This window comes from Ruditapes philippinarum, unplaced genomic scaffold (assembly GCF_026571515.1).
Source record: "Ruditapes philippinarum isolate M1 unplaced genomic scaffold, ASM2657151v2 ctg9032_1_1_1_1, whole genome shotgun sequence".
Lineage (NCBI taxonomy): Eukaryota > Metazoa > Mollusca > Bivalvia > Venerida > Veneridae > Ruditapes > Ruditapes philippinarum.
In genome coordinates, this window is record NW_026864703.1 from 15,058 (window position 1) to 36,028 (window position 20,971).

A 20,971-nucleotide genomic window follows, 5' to 3' on the forward strand; every position below is an offset into this window, starting at 1 on the left:
AAACACTCTGCCAAAAATCAGCTCGGAAAAAGCTTTGAAATAAGAACTTTGTCATTTTTTTGCTCGGAAAAAGAACTTAGAAAATTTACGTAAAAATTTGTTGGAAACACTTTGCCAATATTTAGCTTGGAATGACCTCGGATAATTGAACTTACTAAATTTCATCTCGGAAAATGTTAAGACATTAATCATGAATTTAACTTATAATGGGCATCAAAAGCAATAATTCAACAGTTAAAGCAAACTAAGATAACAACCCAAACTGTAGATTGCCAATGGATATTTTTTTAATCCATGGTCAGAGCATAAACAATTGTCCAACAGCATGGAAAGGAGAGATTTGGTCCAGGGAATCAATTTTTAGTATGGACATTGTCAATGGCCAACTTCCTTTTCAATAAATTTGTACTTTAATCTTCTGAAGCCATTTTTGTGGGAGGAATCAATTAAAAAAAATTTAAGTGTGAAAACATGGAAAAGTTAAATACAATGTAAATTCCTTGTTGCCATAAAATACCTTTTATTAATGGCTATAAAGGTATTGTAACTAATCATAATAAGATAAAGATTATTCAAATAACTGATGATCAGAAAGACTTGAAAATTTTATTTTTTTTATTTTCATATTTTTTTTTTATTATTTATAATTATTGTTACTAGATATCTTCTCCATTTTTAAGAATAGATTAAAGAGCAAAACTTATAATTATACAAAAAGAAACAATCAGTGTTTATGTCTATTAGTTTCTAAATGCATCAGTATTTTTCCTGCAGTTTCTTTCTATATATAGACTTAACTTAGGGTTTCTTGACAGCCTGTAAGCCAACACTGAAATAAGAATGCTATTAATCTTTAATATATGTTTTTATGCCATATAAAATAGTATATTCTACTAAGCAAGTCTGTGACATACATTCAGATTACAATTTACTCTGCCATTAATTATGTGTACAATAAACATAAATAGTTATTAATTGCCCTTTTAATATATAATTATGTACAATTAATGTGTAAAATATGTATGCTTGATACTTTCTTATAATTAAGATAAATAATACTGCATCCACTAAGTTTTCACACACAGAATATAAACACACTGATCAGATAAAACTAATGGCACCCCAGGTGGTTCCCTCTTATAATCTATGCATGATCAATCTTCTCATTGAGCATTCTGGGATAGACCAGATTGTTCCATGTGATTATTCAGGGGGAGTTTCTGGGTTTTTATACAATCCAAAACAGTCTAAAATGACACTGCAACTGTGATTCTCTTATAATTTTCAAGTTTTACTTTTATTTATCATTTGATATATTTGTACTTCAATAAAATTAATGTAAAAATAAAATGATGATGGCTTTTGATATTTTGGATCACCCCTGTTTCACATTATGATTGCCCGTTCAGTTATACTGTTGAAAATTTTGAATCTCAGACATTAATGGGTCAAGTGGTTATAGTTGGAAGTAGTGCAAACCTGGATTTATTTTAAGCAATTTTGGACATATCTTGTTTTAAATGTTAGGGAGCATATTTTTGGAATTTTCAAAGAAAACATTTATCTAAGTGTGACAAAAGATTCAGGAAATGTTTGGTTGTTGTAATTGAACCTAAAGATCAATGACCTAGGACAGGAAGATAAACAAAAGAAACATGATAGTAAAAAGGTTCAGGTAAATAATTTTAGATACATTTATGCATAAAATCTGTTGTTGTTTTTTTTCAAATAAGTATTAAATACAAACTATTTTAGATCTATATTTTTAACCTAAATGTAAGCTAGTTTAAATACAATTGTTTAGAGGATATTTTATGAGTATTAAATTTAATGTTATTTTTGTCTATGATTGTATTGAACAAGATGAGTGCATGAAACTATGATGACATTATTTATAAACTTTCATCTTTCATCTATTATTTGAATCTACAAATTTTTAATTACAGAGTCAGCTTGTAAGCAAGTTTGCAAGACTGTTCCAAACTACAAGAAGATGGCAATCCAGCTTTGCTGTGTTTTATCATAGTATATCATTGGCATCCAGGCACCGATTAAGGAAGCCAACTGTAGACCAGGAAAGGCTTCAAGGAATATACTACAGTATGTTTTTGTTTTAAAACTAGGTTTTGAAAGTTTCAATTTAAAATTTGAATGAATGAAGGTTTCTGGAACTGATTTTTTTTATTGATACTTTGTTGGAAATGCTGTTAATGTTACATGATGACTCTCCAGCTTTATTGATGCAGATGTCACTTTGAGCAGACAGATACAATTAGTGTAGGCAATCAGAATCACCTTATGAAAAGCGTTATTTTTTGCAATATTTTTAGAGTGCTTTAGGTTGTAACATCCAGTATGACATTATCTAAAATAATAGTAACAGACATCGTTTCTTTTCTAAACATCGCAGAATTGTCACACTGCTTACCAAAGTTTTCTTGAAATCCTGACACTCAAAGTACTGATGAACAAAAATAAGAAATCAACATGAAAAAAATTAAATTCACTATTTCAAAACAGTAGACAAACATTTAAAAGTAACTACAGAAAAGGTCATTTGAAAATATAAGCCTTCATTTTAATCAATGGTCTTGAACAACTTGTAATTCAAGTAGTTTTGGATTTCACAAAAGTGCTGATTTTTTAAAACAATATATATCAACAGTGAACTGATATTTTTGTCTATGGAAACGTTTAAGGAATGTATCATTTTTTTTATTGATTAATAAAAAAGAAATTAAATGATGTAATTCTGATTACCTACACATACCGAACTGTCCTGAGTATAACCACAGGTGTTCCTTAATCCTGGGCTGGATAGCTCCCTCAGAGGGAAGAAGCCCATCCTGGCTTCAGGAGTCAAAAATACAATGTTGTAAGGCAAGTAGTTTGAAGTCTTTGATCCTGACCACATGGAGAGGGAAGCGCCCAGTGGTGATTTTATATAATTGTTTTTCTAACTTCTTTCAATGGCTGTACTTTATTAAATATTTACTTTATTTATTTCAGGAATTGTATCCTGGAGCATTTTCCACATGTGACCCCTGTGATGGTGAGGGAAAAACTAAGGGACATTTAAAAATCATGAAGAGTGAACAGGAATTCAAAAGATAGATATTTGAATACATTAAAATTTAACTGGATACCAAAAAATTATAACTGAACATTGAGTGTAATATTTACCATTAAAGACTTCTAACTTAACTTTTCATTTGTAGTGCATTACTATTTACTTCACACTGACATTAAATGTTTAAGTGAGTCATGTGATCATTTTTTGCTCTGTATTATTACAAAGAAGTTTCTTAATTCCTTAAAAGGACAATATCATTGCTCTTTTCAGAATATTTCATTGGATGTTATATTTTCTGATTTTCCATGGATATTCTAGAAATTTCCAAGGTTTTTGCTCAAATAAACCTTGGAAAATTCTCTGATGCCCTTAAGTAAGAATCCTCGAAAATATAACAGTATTCCCAGTTGTGAGAAACTTTCCGAGGTTTTCATTTAAAAACCTTGAAAAAACAAACCACGGAAACACTTTAAAAATCCTTGGAAATCGTTCCAATACTCCGAGGTCACTCATTTTCCAAGGTTTTCTAAACAAAATCCTCGGAAATTATTTTACGAGGTTTTTATTCTGAAATCCTTGGAAATCGTTCCAATACTCCGAGGTCTTACTTTTTACGAGGTTTTTTTAAAAAAAAACTCGGAAATTTTTTTTACAAGGTTTTTCACCCTCTCCCTATTTTTCCAAGGTTTTTTTTAATAGCAAAGTTTTGCATTTTCTTGTTCCAATACTCCGAGGTTTTTTTCCAAGGATTTTGAGCCAAAAACCTTGGAAAATCTACACCCGGGATGACACCCCTGGGGCAGGGCCAGTTTTGACCCCCGGGCTTTTATTTGAACAAACTTTGTAGATATTTACTTAAAGATGTTTCATGTATAATATCTAAACTCAAGCTATTTGGGTTTTTTCAAAGAAGATTTTTAAGTTTTTGCTATACACATATAAGGAAAATCAATGACCCCCGGGGCGGGGCCAGTTTTGACCCCAGGGCTTTTATTTGAACATACATGGTAGACACCCATTAGAACATGTTTCATGCTAAATATCTTAGCTCTAGCTCTTTGAGTTCTTTAAAAGAAGATTTTTTTAAGTTTTTACTATATGCATATAGGGAAAATCAATGACCCCCTGGGGCGGGGCCAATTTTGACCCCAGGGCTTTTATTTGAACAAACTTGGAAGACACTCATAAGAAGATGTTTCATGCTAAATATCTTAGCTCTAGCTCTTTGGGTTCTTTAAAAGAAGATTTTTAAGTTTTTACTATATGCATATAGGGAATATTTATGACCCCCTGGGACGGGGCCAATTTTGACCCCAGGGCTTTTATTTGAACAAACTTGGAAGACACTCATTAGAAGATGTTTCATGCTAAATATCTTAGCTCTAGCTCTTTGGGTTCTTTAAAAGAAGATTTTTAAGTTTTCACTATATGCATATAGGGAAAATCTATGACCCCCTAGGGTGGGGTCAATTTTGACCCCAGGGCTTTTATTTGAACAAACTTGGTAGACACTTATTAGAACATGTTTGATGCTCAATATCTAATCCATAGCTCTTTGAGTTCTTTAAAAGAAGAGTTTTTAAGTTTTTACTATATGCATATAGGGAAATCAATGACCCCCCGGGCCGGGGCCAATTTTGACCCCAGGGCTTTTATTTGAACAAACTTGGTAGACACTCACTAGAAGATGTTTCATGCCAAATATCTTAGCTCTAGCGCTTTGGGTTCTTTAAAAGAAGATTTTTTAAGTTTTTACTATATGCATATAGGGAAAATCAATGACCCCCTGGGGCTGGGCCAATTTTGACCCTAGGGCTTTTATTTGAACAAACTTGGTAGACACTCATTAGAAGATGTTTCATGCCAAATATCTAAGCTCTAGCTCTTACGGTTCTTTAAAAGAATATATTTAAAGATTTCTCTTTCGGTTGCCATGGCAACCAGAGTTCTGCATGAAATGGAATTCTTTGAACAATCTTGATAGAGCTTCATACAAAGAGTATTCCTGCCAAGTTTCATTAACATTGGCCATGCGGTATCATAGAAGATGTCCTAATAGAATATTTAAAATGTGGACGGACGACGGACGCCATTTGGTTGGCCATCCTAAAAGCTCACCTTCACTTTGTGCAAGGTGAGCTAAAAAGTTGGTGTAAAAAAAACGGCCACAATACAAAATGCTGTCACAAACATTCAACTTTGATTGCTCAATATATGCTCAGTTGAGTTAACAAGAGGGCCATGATGGCCCTGAGGTCGCTCACCTGTATATAGGCCCCCAACCCCCCCCCCCCCCCCCCCCCCCAACGTTGCAGGGACAACTTAACCCAAGGGCTTTTATTTGCACAAACTCGGTAGACACCCATAAGAAGATGTTTCATGCTAAACATCTAAGCTCTACCTCATTGGGCTTTATTGAAAGAAGATTTTTTTCAAGTTTTTACTATACACATATAGTTAAAAACAATGACACCCCTGGGGCCGGGCCAGTTTTGACCCCAGGGCTTTTATATGAACAAACTTGGTAGACACCTATTAGAACATGTTTGATGCTAAATATCTTAACCATAGCTCTTTGAGTTCTTTAAAAGAAGAGTTTTTAAGTTTTTACTTAATGCATATAGGGAAAATCAATGACCCCCCCCCCCCAGGCCAGGGGCCAATTTTGACCCCAGGGCTTTTATTTGAACAAACTTGGTAGACACCTATTAGAACATGTTTGATGCTAGATATCTGAGCTATAGCTCTTTGTGTTCTTTAAAAGAAGTTTTTTTAAGTTTTTACTGTATGCATATAGGGGAAAATCAATGACTCCCGGGGCGGGGCCAATTTTGACCCCAGGGCTTTTATTTGAACAAACTTGGAAGACACTCATAAGAAGATGTTTCATGCTAAATATCTTAGCTCTAGCTCTTTGGGTTCTTTAAAAGAAGATTTTTAAGTTTTTACTATATGCATATGGGAAAATCAATGACCCACCGGGGCGGGGCCAATTTTGACCCCAGGGCTTTTATTTGAACAAACTTGGTAGACACCCATTAGAACATGTTTCATGCTAAATATCTTAGCTCTAGCTCTTTTGGTTCTTTAAAAGAAGATTTCTTAAGTTTTTACTATATGCATATAGGGAAAATCAATGATCCCCCGGGGTGGGGCCAATTTTGACCCCAGGGCTTTTATTTGAACAAACTTGGTAGACTACTTTTAGAACATGTTTCATGCTAAATATCTTAACCATAAATCTTTGAGTTCTTTAAAAGAAGATTTTTTAAGTTTTTACTATATGTATATAGGGAAAGTCAATGACCCCCCGGGGCGGGGCCAATTTTGACCCCAGGGCTTTTATTTGAACAAACTTGGTAGACACTCACTAGAAGATGTTTCATGCCAAATATCTAAGCTCTAGCTCTTTTGGTTCTTTAAAAGAAGATATTTAAAATTTTTCTTCCGGTTGCCATGGCAACCAGAGTTCTGCATGGAATTAAATTCTTTGAACAATTTTTAAAGGTGACCACCAAAGGAACATTCCTGTGAAGTTTGGATGAAATTGGCTTAGTGGTTTATGAGGAGATGTCATTTAAAGTAAAAGTTTACGGACGGACGGACGCCGGACGGACGCCGGACGAAAAGCAATCACAAAAGCTCACCCTGTCACTTTGTGACAGGTGAGCTAAAAACAAGAAAGTTTAACATTATAGAGGCTTGATTTATAGGTCCTCAGTCAAGTCACATTCCTATTTAAGTCAAAGTTATAAATTAAATCATGAAACTGAAGAATGGCTCTTTTTGACCCATTATAATGATTTTCATATCTCAGCCAGTGTTTCAGTCTACATATGCTACACTTAAGCCATGCACCTTTATGTTTGGTCAATCATTTCCAAGGGGCATGATTTCTATTACTTAAATAGATACCTACAAGGAGTGGGGTTGGCTACAAAACTGTAAATCTACAAGTCAGGGCATGTTAGTTTCTTGTGAGATTTTAACATTGCTCATCTGAAAAGTTTTAGCTCATGGGAACTTTATTCTTCAAGACTACTTCTTATCAACATATCTATTTTATATTATCATTGTTTATCATTAAAACGTCTCAATTAAGAATAAATGTTAAATACTTGTTATAGTTTTTATATATATAGTATTATTTGAATAATACCATTATGTGAAACTTCTGCTTATCTTAGGCTACTCATGCAACCAACCTGAATCATTTTAAGGACTCTAGTAAAAGACCACCCAATGCTAACTCCTTTTTTTGTCAAAATAGATCAGATGTTGTTTAAAGAACATATGAAAGATGTCTGGCATCACATTTGCTTAGTAGCAATAGGCAAGTTTTACTCTGATGAGTTAATAAGACTATTATAAGTACTTGGCCTGAAAGTGGGGGTGACTGTCTTAAACGTTTCAAAGCTTAAAAGATGTGAGGTAGTACAAAATCTAACCAAATGTCGAAAAAGTGTCATTTTTTGTCAAAATCCAAGACAGAGTTATGTCAACTTACCTGGCAGATGGGATAATAGCAGACCTGGGGTAACCATTTATAAATTGTAATCATTGATTTTTAATTGATTACATGATTACACTGTAATAATCATGTAGCCCAAAATTGATTAATTTAATTGTAATAAATCAATTACAGCTATTACAATTTGATTGACATTGATTACTTTTAGATTTAACAGGAAACTATTTTAATTCAAATGATGCCTTTATTTCACATTATACAGTTTAACTTTTGTTTTACATTTACCTTGATTAAGACCATCATCTGGGCTGGACCAAAGTGGTCTTAATTGTGGGTGGTCTTAATTGTGAATAGTCATTTTCATTGCTTGCATACTCTATGACCATGGTCTGTTTTAGTCATTTTGTATGAGAAAAAGATGGTATGCATCTTAAGCTACAAATACAATATAAAAGACACTATAAAAGTATGCTTTGATATCTGATAAGAGGAAAACATATTTCTGAAGAAATTTAACATAAAATTCTCTTTGGTCAGATTTCAATATCAATTATGATATCATGTACATAATAAATAAATAATAAAATGTAATTCTGATTAGAATGGCCGTACATAGATAACTTTTATTTTTTAAATTTATCAGGGCTGGGAATCAAAACTGCGTCGTATCCTACAAAATGTAAACAAACGCCGCCATCTTGGAACGAAAAATGTATGTTTTTGTTTATAACTCCTTTTGTTGGAAATGACTGAAAACAAGATATATGTATTAACACGCTATACTATTTTCCGCTTAGTTCGGTATATGTTGCTTGCACAACTATTTTGTAAAACAAAAGTTATAGCGAATTTGCAACTCGAAGCGGGGCATATTTTTTATGAAAATGTGTGGATACGACGGAGTTCATATTGCTTTATCTATCGTTTTTTCTTTCAAATCAATTATATACTCGTTTTCAGAGTTCACCGTGAACTTCAAAACATAATTTTGCATCATTTACTAAACTTTCATTTAAAAGAGATGTTTATTTTCCAAGAAAATAATGATTTTTACGAAATGATACGACGCAGTTGAAAATAAAATATGATACGACGCAGTTGTATTTTCATTGCAGGCTGAATATTGGTTAAACAATTTAAATTATGTGCTAGGTATGCTAATAACGTCCAACAACATTTCTTGTTTACAACTTAAGTCAAAAGCAGAGGTCACTCATTGGTTTCATAACAAGAGCTGTCGGTAGGACAGCACGCTCGACTATTCTAAGTGCTTGATAGTAAAAGAACCGGCTCATTTTTTTTATAAATTCATGTTATAGGCCTTAGAAAGAGTCTTATTATACAGTATTGGCTTGACTATTCGGAAGGTAATGTCACAAGGGTGTTTTATTGAGTATAATAATACTAATTACCTATGAATACATAAATTTGACAGAAAAGGTACAAAGGCTTGTTATTAAGATGTTTTATCAAGTAAATCACTGCTTAATTATTTATATGAATGCATAAAATTGTCCCAAAAAAGGCACAAACCCTTCAGTAGTTATTGAGATAACAGCTCACAAGCAAAACTTTACCATGAATTTCTAAGTTGAAAAAGGGGAGAAAAATCAGCCTAAATGCAAGATAGAATAATGGATCTTTGTCAGTGACCTACAATTATGAACCTAAATGCATATGTGAAGTTTTAAATTAATATCTTTAATAGTTATTTAGATATGTAAAACTTGCATGTAAACATTAACCAAGAGACTAAGTAGAAAAGGGGATATGAATCAGCCTTAATGCAATAGAGTTATGGAACTTGGTCAGTGACATACAATTATGACCCTCCAATTATGACCCTAAGTGCATGTGTTAAGTTTCAAATAAATATCTTTGAAGACCTTTAACCTTTAACCAAAATTTCTAAGTTTCAAAGGGGCAAATAATTCTGCATATATTGCAGGCAGAGTTATGCAATTTTGCAAACTGATGTACATTGTTACTATAAAAAAGTGTTTTAAATTTCAATTGAATATCTCAAGCAATAACTGAGATATTTGACTTTACAAAAAAACTTTAACCAAATTTCTAAGTTCCAAAGGGGCATAATTCTGTCAATATTGTAGGCAGAGTTATCCAACTTGTCAATCTGATGAACCTTGTTACTATAAATAAGTATTGTAAGTTTCAATTGAATATCTAAAGCAATAATTGAGATATTTGACTTTACAAAAAACTTTAACCAAAATTTCTAAGTTAAAAAGGGGCATAATTCTGTCAATATTGAAGGCAGAGTTATCCAACTTGTCAATCTGATGTACCTTGTTACTATAAATAAGTATTGTAAGTTTCAATTGAATATCTCAAGCAATAATTGAGATATTTGACTTTACAAAAAACTTTAACCAAAATTTCTAAGTTAAAAAGGGGCATAATTCTGTCAATATTGAAGGCAGAGTTATCCAACTTGTCAATCTGATGTACCTTGTTACTATAAATAAGTATTGTAAGTTTCAATTGAATATCTCAAGTAATAATTGAGATATTTGACTTTACAAAAAACTTTAACCAACGCAGACGCGGACGCTGACGCCGACGCTGGGAAACACGTGATCGCACACCCATATGACAACGTGTTCTAGTGTTGCCTTAGCAGGCTTATAAACTTGTTCCCGTGAGTTCAAAATGGGAGTGATTACTATTTTTGATACAAAATTCAATATTCTAGTGTAACCTCTCCTGGACCCTGTATTAATCAGGAATGACCTTTTTTTTTTTTTAAAAAAAAGAGAAAGAATTACAAATTTTGAAAAGGTCTCTCGCTATCGGGAATGCGAAAATTGCATGCCTACCTTTGTTACTTGTAATTAGCAATAATTTCCGTCAATTTCGTTATAACTTATGTCTTTTACGTGCCGATTTTATTGTATTCATTTTCTGAATAATCGATGGGAACAGATGAGCTTTATTATTTGAAACCGAACATTAAATTTTTAAAATTATATTATAAATGGTTAAGCTACAATTTATTTTTGCAAGTAGGTTATGCGTTCCGTTTAGTCATTTTATGTTCAGCGCCGCGGAACTTTACCCCTGATTTTGTCGTATTGTGTTTCTTTATCGCCGATGAGGAAAGGTCTACGGAATGTATTTTCTATAGTTGCACTTAAGTATCATTCATCTCCATCAAAAAACTTTAAATTTTCAAAATCGAGTTACATATGATACAACTACAAATTATTTTGTAAAAAAGGTGTCCGTTTTGCAAAGGTATTTTACGCTATGCACCGATAAATTTAATACAGATATAGGAAGACATGAGCTTTCAACAGTATTGAAGAATTATTAAGTTTTCACAATATTGAACAGAAAATTTAGGTCAGATTATCGTATCGAATTTTCAACAGACTAGAGACATGACATCTTAACATACCTTCATACTATAAAGTGTGATTTTTATTTGATAATGAATTGCCTGAAAACTTAAACAAATGTGTTCAGAAAATGACTTCACAGAGGATTACCCCCTGTTTACATTGAAAATTTCTCTGCTAGTCATACCGAAATAAGAAATTTAAATTTTATTCTCTTTATAATTAATTAAAATATGTATAATCTTAAAACTTCACGCCAGAAGTTTAAAAAAGCTGCTTATTTGTACAGCTGAACAAGTTTTGTTGAAAAACAAATCAGACAGGTGTGTCCGACCGAGGCCGAGCTGTTTATGTTTACTGAATTCAAATCACTTGAACTGAACTGCTATGAATTCGAAAACCACCAGGGACTTTTTATTCTTTCGTGTGGAAAACCTATCAAGCTAGTTTCAAAATGTCGATGGTTCTCTGCAGGTACAACATTTTGCCTGAAATAATGCACAAAGGCGCACCTGAGGTCCTCGCCCCTAGTAAAGCTAATGTGTAGAGTGAAAGTTTGAAAAGAAACCACAAAAAAGCAGTCATTACCCAGAACATGCAGAACCACAGTTAACTTAGAGCGTAGCTAGCCAAAATGAATTCAAGTTAATAGATTTCTACATTTTTTTTGCGAAAAAAATTAAGGATAATATTGAACATACAGGAAAATATAAGAAATTATTTCAGATATTATGATCAATACGGAAACATGTTCATGTTTAACTGAAAAGTAGCTTCCGCAATGTAAACTTTCAAATTAAATGTAATATTGGACATGACACATTGTATTCTAAATAATCAAAAGCAACAGAACATTGCTATAGTCGCCGCGACTTATCTGGGTTTTTTATCTATCGCAAGTGATTATTCCATAAAATAGAAATATATTGCCAAAATTATCCCTGTTGAAAAGACTGCCAAAAATACAACTGCGTCGTATCATATTTTATTTTCAACTGCGTCGTATCATTTCGTAAAAATCATTATTTTCTTAGAAAATAAACATATCTTTTTAATGAAATTTTAGTAAATGATGCAAAATTATATTTTGAAGTTTATGGTGAACTCTGAAACAAATATATAATTGATTTGAAGGAAAAAACGATAGATAAAGCAATATGAACTGCGTCGTTACCCACACATTTTCATAACAATTATGCCCCGCTTCGAGTTGCAAGTTCGCTATGACTTTTGTTTTACAAAATAGTTGTGCAAGCAACATATACCGAACGAAGCGGAAAATAGTGTAGCGTGTTAATACATATATCTTGTTTTCAGTCATTTCCAAAAAAAAGAGTTATAAACAAAAACATACATTTTTCGTTCCAAGATGGCGGCGTTTGTTTACTTTTTGTAGGATACGACGCAGTTTTGATTCCCAGCCCTGTTTATGTAATTGTATTGTTTTATGTTGTTATGTATGGATGAGATTCTAATAAACAATATATATATAATTATATAAATCATCTATCAAATAAAAATTAATTCTTCACAAAATAAAATTGCTGACCACTCTAAAATTTACCTTCTCACCTTATTAAATACAATGATCCAATAATAACAGTGTTTCACACCTTGTGAAATTAAGAGTCATCAGATCACAACAACAAATTTAAGATCTAGATAAGTGTTGCCTTTAATATAAGTGGTCTCAATAGTTGGTCAAATTAAGAATAAAGCAAAGAATTTGAACTGAATCAGGTGGTCTTTAAAGTGGAAAAGCGGTTCTTCTTTATTGTTGATCATGTAACCATTGACATAAAGAACCTTGTAAAAAATAGTCTTAATAAGGGGGTGGTCTTAATTCAGGGGTGGTCTAAAGTAGGGATTCTACTTAACATTGAATGTAATCAATTATTAATCAATTACTCTTTCATAGTCAAAGTCTTAAAGTAATTGTAATTTAATTGATTACAAAGGCAAGTCTGAGTAATCAATAATAATCAATCACAATAAAATGTGAAAGTCATTGTAATTAAATCAATTACTGATCAATGTAATCATCCCCAGGTCTGGATAATAGTTCTTTATCAGGCACAATCATTTCAAAGAAAATTCTCAAAAGGTATAGGAAATAAGTGAGGTGGTACGAAAAAATTATATATTTCAAAAAAGGGCATAATTCTGTCAATATCCACAGGGTGATTTGAAAAACTTAAACCGAAAGTGATGGACAGATGTCAAAATCCAAGTGAGTTGGATATTGATATAACATGTTATATGCGATTAATGATGAATTCTGCAGCATTTATCACCATATTTCTACTGTGTAACTAATGACAAGAGGGCCATGATGGCCCTGAAGTCGCTCACCTGTATATAGGCCCCCGGAGCGAGCCAGTTTAAACCCCTGGCCCCGTGTTCACTAAGAAAAGATCAGGATCAGGATCAAGTGATCCTGATTTTATTTTCATTGTTTTATAGTATTAAAATTAATCGTGTTTTGCTAAAATTAAATGATAGGTATTCAAAATGTAAAAAAAATTTGCCGCATTTGCAAAGGAAACCAAACTATTTTTTGGAAAAAAATCAACAAATAACAAAACAAATTTACAAAATTTTTGGATCAAAATAAGGATCAATTTTTAGGATCAGGATCAAAATTTGGATCAGCTGTAAAATGCCCGTATCTTGTAAAAATAAACAATAAAATTAATTCTAAAAATTTCATGAACTTGCTATTGCAAGTCCAGTTTATTTCATCAATTAATATTAGATATTTAATTCTATGGAGACGATAAACAAACGAAGAATATTAGAGTTTTTAAATTTGATCCTGATCTTGATCCTGATCCTTAAATCTTTGTGAACACGGGGCCAGGGCTTTTCTTTGAAAAAAACTTGCTAGATACCCATTAGAAGATGTTTCATGCTAAACATCTAAGGTCTAGCTCGTTGTGTTTTTTAAAAGAAAAGTTTTTTTCAAGTTTTTTCTTTACACATATAGATAAAAACAATAACACACCTGGGGCAGGGCCAGTTTTGACCCCAGGGCTTTTATTTTTATAAAATCTTTGTAGAGATGTTTCGTGCTTAATATCTAAATATCTAAACTATATCTATTCGGGTTTTTTTCAAAGAAAGATTTTTTAAGTTTTTGCTATACACATATAAGGAAAAATCAATGTCCCCCCGGGGCGGGGCCCAATTTTTGACCCAAGGCTTTTTATTTAAAGCAAACTTGGTAGACACCCATTAGAAGATATGTTTCATGCTAAATATCATAAGTCTAGCTCTTTGGGTTTTTTAAAAGAAGATTTTTAAGCTTTTACTATATGCATATAGGGAAAAATCAATGACCCCCTGGGGCGGGGCCAATTTTGACCCCAAGGCTTTATTTTAAAACAAAACTTGGTAGACACCCATTAGAAAGATGTTTCATGCTAAATATCATAAAGTCTAGCTCTTTTGGGTTCCTTTAAAAGAAGATTTTTAAGCTTATTTACTATATGCATATAGTGAAAATCAATAACCCCCTGGGGCGCGGGCCAAATCTTGACCCCAGGCTTTTATTTGGGCCCAAACTTGGTTAAACACCCCTCACAAAGAAGATGTTTCATGCCCCAAATATCTAAGCTGTAGCTCTTTGGGATTTTTTTAAAGGGAAGAAGATATTATAAATTAAAAGTGTTTTTCTTTTTGGTGCCATGGGGAACCAGAGTTCTGCATGAAATTTAAATTTTAAAAAGGTGACCACACCAAAGGAACCATTCCCTGGAAGTTGGATGAAAATTGGGCTTAGTGGTTTTTTGAGATGTCATTTAAAAGTTAAAAGGTTTATACGGATGTCGGCCGGACGCGCGGACGTAAAGCGATCACTAAAAGCTCATCCTGTCACTTTGTGACAGGTGAGCTAAAAGTGGGGTACAACTGCCTTCAGTGAAGTTACAAAGCTTGCTAACCAAATTGTTATTTTCCCAAACCATGATTGTTTTGTTATAATTATATATACAGGTATATTCAACCAGAAACAAACAGATATACATGTACCAGTATATTAAACCAGAAAAAAGGAAATGAAAACACATTATTCTACCCTCTTTTTGTTCTGACTCAAGAACAGTAAATTTTCTTTTTAATTCTGTATGTTTTTTCTCAGCTTCCTTGTTTGGACCTACAAATTTCAAAACAAAAAATTAATAAGACTGTTGTTTCTTTTTTAATGGAAAGGGGAGAATTACATGTACTTTAATGAAAAAGGATAATTTTTGAATATAATATCAACTTATAAATAGTGATTTTCTTTGAGAATCTCTGCAGATAATACCTTTACCCTCTCTAAAAAACTCTCCCGATTGTGGTCATGGGTGTTCTCTCCGCGATTACTCTCAGAAAAAAACAAGGGGGATTAAGGAGTTTGCTTTAAGGTAGACCATGGGTAATGCATTACCTCCCACTTTGAAGAGTATTTCAAATAGGCTCGCATCGCTTGTAAACTACGATTGAAATTGAGGGGTGTGGGTTCAGAACCCCAGAAGGGGCAAACTTTTTTTTCTTTTCTTTTTTTCTTTTTAACATTATTAATGTATCTCTCTGATCCCCCTTATGGAAGAAAAAAAGTTTGATTTAAATTATATAATTATTTTAGGTATTTTTTTGGCTTAAAATTAATGCCAAAAATTTATAATGCAAATATGATACCAGATATTTTAAAGATCGATGAAATAAAAAACTACACATGGTGAAAGTATTTTATATATTCCGCTAACCAACTAATATACCTTTGAAAAAATTTAGGCAAACTTTGAAAAAAGTACCCTTTATTTCGGGTAAAATTTTTGGGGTTTTTTTTGAATAAGGCATTTTTAAGGAAAAAGGGGAAAAAGGTTAAAAAAAATGTTTTAAAATGGGGGGGTAAGGGGTTTAAAATTTTTATACATATTAAGAACATTTTGTTTTGAAAAACCCTTTGGGTTGTGTAATGTGTTACCTAAAGTTATTTTGGGTTTTTTAAAAATGAGGGGAATAAAAAAAATTTTTTATAATGATGATATTACAAAATTTTTACAGTTTTCCTCATTTCTGAAAATAACCCCTTTTAATTTGGGAAGGTTTGGTTTAGGGGAAAATATTCCCTTAAAATCCCTAAACCCCACGGTAAATTTTAAATTTAAAAATTTTCATACAGGGGACTTGAAGGGCATATAAAAGTCCTATTTTCAATTTTCAGTTCCTTTTGGTTTCCCTTACCCATGGGCTACCGTAAAGGGCCCCTTGCAAGGAAGCACCCCAAAAATTTGTCCCTAAAAAAAACGAGGGTGAAAATGTTAAAGCAAAGTTATATAATACAAATTAAAACAAAAATTTAATCATTTTAAAAAGGGCAACGTCATTTTTAAAAATCAAAAGACATATCTTAATTATTAAACTTTTTGTTTGGGGACAAGTGTTTTGTTTATTATAAAGTTGGATTAAAAACCACAGATTTTTTGTCTAAGGGATGAAATAAAAATCCGATTAAAAACCAAGTAAACAAAATAACGAATTAAAACAAATAAAAATAAAAATTTTAATACTTTTTACCCCTCAAATTTCATAAAAGCAAAGGATTTAAATTTTTTTAAATGCTTTTTAAATAAATCACTTTCCGGAGTATCGGGGCCCTTTTTTGATTTTTGCTTCGACCTTTCGGGATTTAATGCTTACCCCTGGCCCTAAATTTTTTAAAAATGCACTCAAAATTGATTCTCCTGTATTAAAATTTCCAAAAAGGAATAAAAGATTATGATAAACCGTTTTTAAAATTTAAAATTTAGTTAATGAAACAAAGAAGGGTCCCCTCTTTTAACAAAATTATAAAATCAAATATAATTAAAATACCCTAGGAGTTTAACTTTAAAAAAATATTTATATTTTGAAATGGGTTTTTTTGTAATCATTTGGTAAATGGTTTTAAAGTAAAATATGCAATTACATTTTTTTATTTGTTATGTTGACAGGTTATATGGCCCCATATAAAGGGGTATTTTTAAATATTTCCCCAGCCCTTAGGCGGGGTTTTTATTGCAAAACCCCTTTATATACACCAATAACCGGGCAACAATCTTTTAACGAATTTAATTAAAAGCAAGCATCATTTTTAATTTGAAAAAAAAAGAATTTCCTCAAAGAAACGACAGCACCGTTTATAAAAAAACTTTTTAAAAAAAGATTTTCCCCTGAAAAAAGACGTTTTTTAAATGTTTCAGTATTAATAAAAAATTTTTTTGGGACATGACTCAAATAAAAAAAAAGGTTTTTTTTTTTTTTCAGAAAAACTTGAAAATTTCTATTCGTACATACCTGTTATATTTTATGTTTAGATGGGGCTTTTTCCCTTTCCCTTTTAAAATTTTTCTATTGTAATTTTAAAAAACATGATTTCACTGGGGCTCGACCCTATCTGTTTCAATGGGTTTTATTTAATTTTTCCTGGTCTTTAAAGAGGGCCCCTTTTTCCCTAAAGTTTTTTAAAAATCTTAGACCGATTTTTTGGCAATTAAACCCGGAGGGCCCCAAAAGTTTCCCAAAAGAAAAAAATTTAAATTTTTTATACTCCTTTTCTGGGTTTTTATCTAAATACGGGTTTAAAATTTCCCCGAGAAAAAGTTTAAGGTAAGTTCCCGCGTAGTTCTGTTTGTTTCCCTCGAGGAATTGTCCAAAAGTAAGATGCCAGTTATAACCTTTTAAAATTTTTGAGGACAAAAAGGTTTTATATATTAATATACAAAATAAAATTCATTTTTATGAAAAAATTTCCAAAATGAAAAAATTCATTAGGAAAATTTTGGGAACTTGTAAAAATATTTTTTTTGTAAAATCTTTTTTGTAACGTAATTTATCAATTACATGTAATTTCATTTTAACTCAATTCAAAATTTTGGGGCCTTAAAAACCCGGAAAAGAACAATGCTTTTAAAACCCTTAAATTATTCCCATTTTTTTTAATTTCAAAATAAAAAAGTTAAATGATTAAAAGGTCAGCATTAAATTTTAAGTTTTGTTTGTGTGTTTTTCAAAAGTAAAAAAAAACAAAAAACGTTTAAAACACATTAGCAAATTTTAAGAAACTGCCCTTCATGTTTCCCTGTGAAACAAATTTAAATATTCCCCACAGTGGGGGGTTATTCAATTGATTGCCAATTTTTGGATTGTTTAAAATTTCCAAAAATATCACCTACAGGCCCGGGGAAAATCATTTTAAGCCCAAAAAGGGGTTTTTGGTTTTCATCCCCAAAAAATAAACCACGTGCTTGGGGATTTTCAATTTATCCCAAATGTTATTGTATAAATCAAAATTAACTACCCGTGCCTGGTTTAATTTACTATGTTTGCCCAAATTTTTGTATTGTATATCACCAAAAAATATTTACCCACATCTGGTAATATAAATAGTAAATGCCTTTGGGGGTTTTTATCATCCAAATATATCACCCACAGTGCTGGTAATATCAAATGTAAAATACAATTTTTTATTGTAAATCATCCAAAAATCACCTACAGTTTCGGGGTTGGGTATTACTAAAGTTTTAGCCCAAATTTTTGTATTTTATATTATCCCAAAAAAATACCTAAGTGGCTGGTGAATTCTAGTAATTTCCAATTTTTGTATTTTATTCAAACCCCAAAATTACCCACAGTGCGGGTGATATCACTTATGTAAAAAGCAATTTGTGTTTTTGGGAATCACCAAATATTTTTACCTACAGTGCGGGTGAATTATCAAAATAAAGTATAAGCCAATTTTTGTATTGGTTTTAAACATTTCCCAAAAATATCAAACCCACATCGGGGGGAAAAATCCTAAGTACGGCCAAATTTGTGTATTTATACAATCCCAAAATACACCGTCGGGTGAAAACACTATGTTAATATGCCAATTTGTGTATTGTATATCATCCAAATATATCACCTACAGTGCGGGTGATATCACTATGTATATGCCAATTTGTATATGCCAATTTGTGTATATCATTCCAAATATATCACCTACAGTGCGGGTAATATCACTATGTATATGCCAATTTGTGTATTGTATATCATCCAAATATATCACCTACAGTGCGGGTAATATCACTATGTATATGCCAATTTGTGTATTGTATATCATCCAAATATATCACCTACAGTGCTGGTAATATTACTATGTATATGCCAATTTGTGTATTGTATATCATCCAAATATATCACCTACAGTGCAGGTAATATCACTATGTATATGCCAATTTGTGTATTGTATATCATCCAAATATATCACCTACAGTGCGGGTAATATTACTATGTATATGCCAATTTGTGTATTGTATATCATCCAAATATATCACCTACAGTGCGGGTAATATCACTATGTATATGCCAATTTGTGTATTGTATATCATCCAAATATATCACCTACAGTGCTGGTAATATTACTATGTATATGCCAATTTGTGTATTGTATATCATCCAAATATATCACCTACAGTGCGGGTGATATCACTATGTATATGCCAATTTGTGTATTGTATATCATCCAAATATATCACCTACAGTGCGGGTATATTACTATGTATATGCCAATTTGTGTATTGTATATCATCCAAATATATCACCTACAGTGCGGGTAATATTACTATGTATATGCCAATTTGTGTATTGTGTATCATCCAATATATCACCTACAGTGCGGGTGATATCACTATGTATATGCCAATTTGTGTATTGTATATCATCCAAATATATCACCTACAGTGCGGGTAATATTACTATGTATATGCCAATTTGTGTATTGTATATCATCCAAATATATCACCTACAGTGCGGGTAATATCACTATGTATATATATGCCAATTTGTGTATTGTATATCATCCAAATATATCACCTACAGTGCGGGTAATATCACTATGTATATGCCAATTTGTGTATTGTATATCATCCAAATATATCACCTAAAGTGCAGGTAATATTACTATGTATATGCCAATTTGTGTATTGTACATCATCCAAATATATCACCTAAAGTGCAGGTAATATCACTATGTTTATGCCAATTTGTGTATTGTATATCATCCAAATATATCACCTACAGTGCGGGTGATATCACTATGTATATATGCCAATTTGTGTATTGTATATCATCCAAATATATCACCTAAAGTGCTGGTAATATCACTATGTATATGCCAATTTGTGTATTGTATATCATCCAAATATATCACCTACAGTGCGGGTAATATTACTATGTATATGCCAATTTGTGTATTGTATATCATCCAAATATATCACCTACAGTGCGGGTAATATCACTATGTATATGCCAATTTGTGTATTGTATATCATCCAAATATATCACCTACAGTGCTGGTAATATTACTATGTATATAATATATGCCAATTCGTGTATTGTATATCATCCAAATATATCACCTACAGTGCGGGTGATATCACTATGTATATGCCAATTTGTGTATTGTATATCATCCAAATATATCACCTACAGTGCGGGTAATATCACTATGTATATGCCAATTTGTGTATTGTATATCATCCAAATATATCACCTACAGTGCGGGTAATATCACTATGTATATGCCAATTTGTGTATTGTATATCATCCAAATATATCACCTACAGTGCAGGTAATATCACTATGTATATGCCAATTTCTGTATTGTATATCATCCAAATATATCACCTACAGTGCGGATAATATTACTATGTATATGCCAATTTGTGTATTGGTTTTTATCTTCCCAACCCCCTTGGGAAAATTTTTTTTTTTTTATTTTTAAAATAAACAAAAAATACGGAAAAGCGTAAACTCCAAGAAAAAATGTGATGGTCAAACGGTAAAAAACCGTTAGTGTTTAAAAGAATAAATAAATTTGGACTTCAAAAGGGCTTTGGGCCTAATTGAATTTTTTTTTAAAAATGCAAAAAAAAACCCCCCTCCGGTAAAGGTTTTCCGCAGCCCGGACCTTTTTTTCGGGGGTGGTATCAGCGTCGAAAAAAGGGGGTTAAAATCATGGAAATTTATCTCGACGTTCCGTCTCGATTAATTTCCTATGAT

General features: G+C 31.9%; 1 long non-coding RNA gene across 1 annotated transcript; it reads left to right on the top strand.

The window, feature by feature from the left end:
* The first annotated feature begins 1,630 nt into the window (after nucleotides 1–1,630).
* Nucleotides 1,631–3,867, top strand: LOC132726548 (uncharacterized). The gene is made up of 3 exons (XR_009625211.1): nucleotides 1,631–1,675; nucleotides 1,947–2,100; nucleotides 3,010–3,867. It is a non-coding gene; the product is annotated as an uncharacterized LOC132726548 (long non-coding RNA).
* Nucleotides 3,868–20,971: the final 17,104 nt, after the last annotated feature.